General features: G+C 50.1%; 1 long non-coding RNA gene across 1 annotated transcript in view; it reads right to left on the minus strand.

The window, feature by feature from the left end:
• LOC140403947 (uncharacterized) overlaps positions 1-8,377 on the minus strand; it is an 80,555-nt gene extending 72,178 nt beyond the window's left edge. The window contains exon 1 of the long non-coding RNA XR_011938475.1: positions 8,257-8,377. This is a non-coding gene — a long non-coding RNA (uncharacterized lncRNA). The remainder of the gene's footprint in view (positions 1-8,256) is intronic.
• Between the last annotated feature and the right edge of the window lie 345 nt (positions 8,378-8,722).

Raw genomic sequence — 8,722 nt, forward strand, 5'->3', positions numbered from 1 at the left:
TAGCTGTACATACCACAGGAGTTTCCAAGCATTTAATGGCTGCGTGCAATGCAGTCAACCAGTCATCCATAGCTGTACAGACCATGTAGTGAACTCCTCCATCTTCTTCTTTAGGCTTTGCACGATATTTAAACACAGATGCTTCTTCTGGATGGTATTTTTAAGCCAGTAATCATGTTTTACAAATAGGCACTGTGAGATAAGCATGGTGCTTTTACTAACTTACAGGAAGGGCTACAGAGTACCTGTCAACCACGAAAAACCATGTTAGGTATCTAAAATGCTTCTTTGGTTAATGTAGTGCCTGTTCACAAATTTAGCTCGATAGCTGTTGATCTTCCAAGGGGAAGAGGGCCTACCTTTGCTGCTCTGAACTTGCTCCGCCTGCCTCCCCATAACAGGAATCAAAATCTGCTGGAATACTTCTTGATCCCAGACATCTTTGTCTACAAAGTGTTGTTGCCCTATTAAGGCCACAAAAAATGTACCCCTCCTTTAAGAACCTGTCGAAGTGCCCAATTTCCTGCCTGCATCTTATGGGCTGCCTATTCCAAGGTGGCAGCTCACTTTAACCTTGAATGTGGGAGAAAACTTAGAAACTGGCACAGGGCCCCTGACAAACCCCTTTCGGTACCTCCTCCCTTCACCTCACCGACCTCACTTGAGTTTCCCGTTGGGAGATCATTTGAGACAGATATTTGCCATCAGCTTAGCAAACCCTTCAGCCTTTAACAATGACACTAGTTTAAAAATATATATATTTATTGTATTTCAAAAATGAATAATAATGGCAATATCAACAGCCAAATATATAGAATACATAGGTAAAAAAATCAGAAAAGTGATTATAAATAGACATTGGTCTTTATAACTACAACAATCAAACTATCCCCAATATAAACTAACCCCCTTAACAATTGACTGTTACTATGACTTCAGGTTTCAGTGCAATGGGAGGGAAGAGTACAATGTTTAAGAAGCGTCAAACATTGGTCGATAACTGCTGGCCCTGAACAAAGTCCCTCTGATCCTCAGAGACTATAACTGGGTGAGAGGGCTCCAGTCGGAATGCCAGGACCTTAGCCAGTAGTTTAACATCTGTGTTAGAAGTAAAATGGGTTGGCATGACCGACACTCTACTAGGCCTCTGTCCCTCTTGAGTAGCAAAGAAACTGTACAGCGAATTATTAAACGTGTTCAATAATAGAGGTATGGGCTACTATGGAAACCTTTTATAAAATTAGGCTGGAAAGGCGTCAGCATTGGGGCTTTGCCAAATCGCAGCCACCCAATGCACTTGAGTATTTCCTTTGAGCATAAAGAAGAGTGCAATTCCTAGCTGCCTTCCTCTATGGCCGGAATGTTTAGACCATCTAGAAAACTTTTCATACTTGGAGGAGGCTCTGACTCAAATAGCTCATGGTAATGCGAGCTGAAAGCTGCATTAACCTGGCGAGGAGCTGAAACCATGTTACCTTTCTTATAATAATAATCTTTATTATAACAAGTAGGCTTACATTAACACTGCAATGAGGTTACAGTGAAAAGCCCCTAGTCTCCACAGGTTAGGTGGATTGGCCATGCTAAAATTGCCCTTAGCATCCAAAAAGGTTAGGTTGGGTTACTGGGATAGGGTAGAGGTGTGGGGCTTAAATGGGGTGCTCTTTCCAAGGGCCGGTGCAGACTCGATGGGCCAAATGGCCTGCCTCTGTACTGTAAATTCTATGATCTATATTCTATGTTCTTTTCCGGCGCCTGTTCAGGTACACAGAGGGCGAATGTCCAAATTACCTACCAGTCTTTCGGGATTTGAGAGAGGAAACTGGAGCACCCGGAGGAAACCCACGCAGAAACGGAGAGAACATGCAGACTCCACACAGACAGTGACGCAAGCCGGGAATCAACTCTGAGACCCTGGAGCTGTAGAGCAACAGTGCTACCCATTGTACTACCGTGCTGCTCACGGAAGTGGAAGTCAAATTTCTGAACCAAAGAGATTTCTTGAGAGGCAGTTTGCTTCTTAATTGAACACCCTCCGCCTTCTCCCCATATTCATAGAAGGTGCCCCTGGAACGTTATAACTGATGCACCACCATTTCTGTAGGAATGAATTCAAATTGAAGCTGTAAATTTTTTAAGTGCATCAGTAAATCTGGCATTGGGGCAAGTGAGTATTGGCGGTCAACTTCCAAAATAGAGTCCACCAGCCTTAGTCATTCCACTCTCAAGTTTCACAATGTGAGCTTTATATGATATAATTTCCCACCTTAAGACGTCCTTTAGCACTTCCCAGAGTATCGAAGGAGATATTGGGCGGGATTCTCCTTGAATCGGCACGATGGCTCAAACCCGCCGCCAAAAACGGCGCGAATCACTCTGGCGTCGGGCCCCCCGAAACGTTGCAAAAACGGCCGGGAATGGGCTAGTAGCGGCGTGACGCTATGGGGATATGGGGGAAGGGAGATATGGGGGACGGGGTATATGGGGGAAGGGAGATATGGGGTAAGTGGGGTTAGGGGGAAGGGCGATATGGGGGAAGGGGGATATGGGGAAGGGGGGATATGGGGGAAGGAGGGATATCGGGGAAGAGTGAAATAGGGGAAGGGAGATATGGGGGGATATGGGGAAGGGAGTATACGGGGGAAGGGGGGATTTTGGGGAAGGGGGGATGGAGGGTAGGGGATATGGGGGAAGGGGATATGGGGAAGGGGGGATATTGGAGAAACGGGGATATGGGGAAGGGGCTATGTGGGAAGGGGGCTATGGGGAAGGGGGATATGGGAGAAGAGGGATATGGGGAAGGGGGTATGGGAGAAGGGGGGATATGGGGGAAAGGGGGATATAGGGAAGGGGATATGGGGGGATATGGGTGAATGGTGGAAGTGGGATATTGGGGAAGGGCGGATATGGGGGAAGGGGATATAAGGGATATGGGAGAAGGGGGATATGGTGGATGGGGGGATAGGTGGGAGGGGGAAATGGGGAAAGGTGGATATGGGGAAGGGAGGATCTGGGGGAATGGGGGATATGGGGAAAGGGATATGGGGGATATGAGGGAAGGGGGATATGGGGGGAAGGGGGACAGGGGGATGGGGGATATGGGGGATGGGAGATATAGGGGAAGGGGGACATGGGGGAAGGGGAGACAGGTGGAAGGGGATATGGGAGAAGGGGGGCTACGGGGGATATGGGGAAGGGGGGATATGGAGGAAGGGGGATATGGGGGCAAGGGGGATCTGGGGGATATGGGGAAGGGGGATATGGGGGAAGGGGGATATGGGGGAAGGGGGATATGGGGGAAGGGGATATGGGGGAAGGGGGCAGGAGGAAGGGGATATGGAGAAGGGGATATGGGGGAAGGGGTAATATGGGGGATATGGGGAAGGGGGATATGGGGGAAGGGGTATATGGGGATGGGGGATATGGGGGATATTGGGAGGTATGGGGAAGGGGATATGGGGGAAGGGCGGATATGGGGGAAGGGGGATATGGGGAGGGGGATATGGGGATTTGGGGGACAGGGGGATATGAGGGAAGGGGGATATGGGGGATATGATTGAAGGGGGGATAGAGGGTAGGGGATATGGGGAAGGGGGATATGGGGATGGGGGGATATTGGAGAAACGGGGATATGGGGAAGGGGCTATGTGGGAAGGGGGCTATGGGGAAGAGGGATATGGGAGAAGAGGGATATGGGGAAGGGGGTATGGGAGAAGGGGAGATATGGGGGAAAGGGGGATATGGTGAAGGGATATGGGGGGATATGGGGGAAGGGGGGATATGGGGGAAGTGGGATATTGGGGGAGGGCGGATATGGGGGAAGGGGATATAAGGGATTTGGGAGAAGGGGGATATGGTGGAAGGGGAGATATGGGGGAAGGGGGAAATGGGGAAAGGTGGATATGGGGGAAGGGATGATCTGGGGGAATGGGGGATATGGGGGAAGGGGATATGGGGGATATGAGGGAAGGGGATATGGGGGAAGGGGGATATGGGGGAAGGGGACAGGGGGATGGGGGATATGGAGGATATAGGGGAAGGGGGACATGGGGAAGGGGAGACAGGTGGAAGGGGGATATGGGAGAAGGGGGGCTACGGGGGATATGGGGAAGGGGGATATGGAGGAAGGGGGATATGGGGGCAAGGGGGATCTGGGGGATATGGGGAAGGGGGATATGGGGGAAGGGGGATATGGGGGAAGGGGGATATGGGGGATATGGGGAAGGGGGGATATGGGGGAAGGGGTATATGGGGATGGGGGATATGGGGGATATGGGGAGGCATGGGGAAGGGGATATGGGGGAAGGGCGGATATGGGGAAGGGGATATGGGGAGGGGGATATGGGGATATGGGGGACAGGGGGATATGAGGGAAGGGGATATGGGGGATATGATTGAAGGGGGATATGGGGGAAGGGTCAATATGGGCAATATGGGGCAAGGGGGATAGGGGAAGGGAATATGGGGATATGGGGAGGGGGATATGGGGGAATGGGGGGATATGGGGGAAGGGGAATATGGGGGATGCGGGGAAGGGGGGATATGGGGGAAGGGGATATGGGGATATGGGGGAAGGGGGATATGGGGGAGGGTGATATGGGGGATGGGAATATGGGGGATATGGGGGAAGAGGGATATGGGGAAGAGGGATATGGGGAAGGGGGGTATGGGGAAGGGTGGATATGGGGGAAGGGGAATATGGGGGAGGGGGGATTTGGGGGAGGGGTAATATGGAGGATGGGGGGACAGACCCGGCCCATCAGGCATACTGTAGCCACTTAAAATGGCCAACTCCCGATTTAAAATGGCGAACGGCAAAGGCTGATGGGAAAGTCAGCCAACAGGACAAAAATGGGCAGCTGCAGGTTGGCTGTGTATTTACCTCTGGAAAGGCCGGACAAGATCGATACCAGCAACCATCAGCATAACAAAACACCAGCCATCTGCATACTTATGAGCAATCCCCGGGAACAATAAGCAACATTTAGACACATAAAGCAAAACCGGACTCTTCGGCGCCAGCAGAAACCTACACAAAAGGAGGTGAACAACCACCTCAGGACCGCCCATCGATCAGGGAACCGCTCCAGCATTGGAGAAAATCGAACCAAGCGATTGGGACAAAGTCCAATCACTTGGGACCAGGTACAGGGTCCGCCCTGAAAGGCGGGAAGCCCCTGGGGACTATAAGAATTAAGCCCAAGTTCAAGTCTCTCTCTTCAGCTCTTCTCCACCGCTTCTCCAGCTCTTCACTCTGGCGCAGGCTCATAACGTGGCCGAGTCTGGGGAAGTCCGAGGGGGGCTCGCAGGATCCGTGGGGTAGGGGTACGTGCCTAAATTATGTCGGGCCACTTCCAGCGAGGAGGCGGGCGTAAGCGCAGCTTGCGTGGCCCCAGGATGGGAGTCTCTGAGGAGTCCAGATAGGCCTCGAAGCATCGGAGCCAATATTTAAAAATTTCCTTTGCCACCGGTGTCCGTGCTTCCAGATTGAGCTTCTCTGGTTTTAGGCCTGCGTCCATCCTGATGTAGTTTAGCTCATTAAATTGTTGTACCCTCAATAACGACGCTAGAGAGTAAAACGGTAAAGAAGGCTTTAATAAGCTAAGAACTAGCCTAGTGCCGAGACGGGTCCTGACTGGGTGCCGCCTGCAAGGCGGCCCTTTATATACGACTCCCAGGTGGGCGGAGCCGGAGGCGGAGTCCCCCAGGGTTCCAAGCCCGGTCTTAAAGGGGACATCACCTTACATGATGATAAGGGTACAGTAATACAATAGCCGTTCATCACAAAGACACTACATTTCTTCTATGAGAATTCCTGCAAAAACTACTGCACTAGTCACTTCTGATAGAAGGAGGGAATGATCCTCTCTGCTACCCACTCCTTGTGGCAGAGAACCGCCGGTGTGGTTCTGCGCATGCGCAGACCGGCCGGCGTATTCTTGCGCATGCGCAGGGGGTGTCTTCTCCACTCCGGCCATGACGGAGCCTTACAGAGGCCGGTGCGGAAGGAAGAAGTGCCCCCACGGCACAGGCCCACCCGCAGATAGGTGGGCCCCGATCGCGGGCCAGTCCACCATGGGGGCCTCCCCCAGGGCCGGATCCCCCCGCGCCCCCCCGAGGACCGCCCCAGCCGGCCAACAGCCAGGTCCCGCCGGCGGGACTGGCCATCAACCGACGGCCACTCGGCCGATCGGGGCCCGGAGAATTGCCGAGAGGGCCGCTGCCAACGGCCCCCAACCGGCATGGCGTGATCCCCGCCCCCACCCGAAAGCTGGCGCCAGAGAATACGGCAACCGGCGTCAGAGCGGCCGGATTCACGCCGCCCCCGAGGATTCTCCAACCCGGCGGGGGGTCGGAGAATCCCACCCCAGATTCTTGCAAACCACATGAGTTCAGAACTTGAAGGTGAAAGACGAAATTCATGATATTGATACAGACAAATTTCAAAGAGAATAATTGCTTGTCTTTAAACCAACAAAGTTGATTTTACAGAATACTGTTAAATGCACAAATATGCATCCCCAGTCAAACTGATCATGCAGGACTTGTTGCAAATCAGCTATGACCCACAAGGAGATAAAACACCCAATTTACAAGACACACATCGATTATTTGGATCTAAGTAAAAAGGCTTAAGGCAGTGTGTGGTCAGAAGGCAAGTGTTGATAAAATTATGGCAGAATTTTGTAAAATAAATTCCAATCTGACTGTTAATTTTACTGACAGGAGAGACAATGGGAGAATAGCTTGTGTGTCATTAATCTCGGTTCCCTCTGACAATTTTCACTGATTAATTGGGCGTCAGTCAATCCAGCATACCCAAATATATATAGTAAACCAGTTAAGGAGCTTTACTTAAAATATGCTGGTCTGTCACAAATGCCAGACATCTGGGGAAGATTTTCCATGCAATTCCCCAGACCTCCTGTTGTAACTTCGATAGAAAATAGGCAGAAGCCTTGAAGAAAAGGAATAGAGCTTTGCTATGTTACTTCTCTGTGGATTCGATATGGTGCGACATCACAGATATTGCCGTTATTGATTTCTGAAGGTCAAAAACTGCATCATCCCCATCAGAACAGATGTAATCTGAGGAATTGGTATTGAGGCACTCAAAAAGGGTTTTTGCTTTTGAGCCAAATGAATGCTGTGTTTTCAGATTTCAATCTTACGCTGTGAGAGTTTCAAAGTTTATATTTATTCTTGGTAGAGATGGTGCACAATGTTATACTTTCAGAATCTCCCATTTTGGCACTAAACCAGGAGACAAGAACCCCCGCAACCACCCCTTCCCCCTCCCCCAAACCCCACCCCATCCCGCACAACACCCCTACAGAAATTGCAGGTAACCTTAGATACTGCGGATTAACTGTTCGTATCTGGTAATTGTGGACTAACTAATCCCACTTAGATATGTTGTTTAACATGGTGGATTGTCCAATTTAGGAAGGAAATGAAGTAAGAAAGAGGGAATACTGAAAAGCCATTTAGACACCTGAAATCGCACATGGCAGACCAGTACAGGTATTAATGTTGCAATTTCCTAGGGGCACAATGGTTAGCACTGCTGCCTCATGGCACCGAGGTCCCAGGTTTGGTCCCGGCTCTGAGTCATTGTCTGTGTGGAGTTTGCACATTCTCCCCGTGTTTGCGTGGGTTTCGCCCCCACAACCCAAAGATGTGCAGGGTAGGTGGATTGGCCACACTAAATTGCCCCTTAATTGGAAAAATGAATTGGGCAGGCTAAATTTTTTTTTTTTAAATGTTACAATTTCCTAAGCATTACTACCTTTTGGTCAGAGAAAAACAATTAATGCGACTTTGAAAACGGAGCACCCGGAGGAAACCCACGCAGACACGGGGAGAATGTGCAGACTTCGCACAGACAGTAACCCAAGCCGGGAATCGAACCTGGGACCCTGGTGCTGTGAAGCAACAGTGCTAACCACTGTGCTGCTGTGCACCCTTGAATGGACTTCACCGGAGTTTACTTCAAGCTCAGGGAGTCTTTGTCAGAAATAGGCTGGGGTTTTATTGAATATGATAATGCAGAAGAAGTCATATAATTTTGACTTTAATGCAATTTTCCAGCCTATGCAAAAAGAACTCCCCTACTTCATAATCAAATCCATACAAATTGTGCTTTCAAGTTTACAGGGGTTGTCCTCAAATACAAATTAGTTGAATGGATGTCCCGCACATTTAATGCATTTTTTTTTTTCAAATTTTTAACCATTTCTGCATTTTATTGTTTACCTTTTATTCCTTTTTGTTCACTCAATAGTTGTTGGTGCTTAGAAATATGGACGGTGGGGGTCCCTGTAGGAATTTCTTTTGTGTTCGATAATATGGAGGAAGACAACAAACAATGGACATACCAGATTGCAACAGAGGATTATGCCCAAAATGTGTTAGCCTCGAACTCACACGCACATGCACACAAAGACAGACTTAGCTGGACTTTTGATGGAGATTCTGGGCTGGATTCTGCTGAAGATAATGGAGGATCTGTGGTGTTTCATGCCGAAAAAAATCAGTGCTGCACCCACACCAATTCCGGTACCGGTGAGGGGCTAGCAGCGCCGCTGCATTAAATATCCGCGGAACGCGCAAAAAACGTCAGGAGAATCGTGCTGGACATGCGCAGGCATGACAAGCTGCAGCTGTGCGTATGCCTACACCCCCCCCACATGCACTGATCGCACTGGAAAATATGCCGCCG

This window comes from Scyliorhinus torazame, chromosome 1 (genome assembly GCF_047496885.1).
Source record: "Scyliorhinus torazame isolate Kashiwa2021f chromosome 1, sScyTor2.1, whole genome shotgun sequence".
NCBI lineage: Eukaryota > Metazoa > Chordata > Chondrichthyes > Carcharhiniformes > Scyliorhinidae > Scyliorhinus > Scyliorhinus torazame.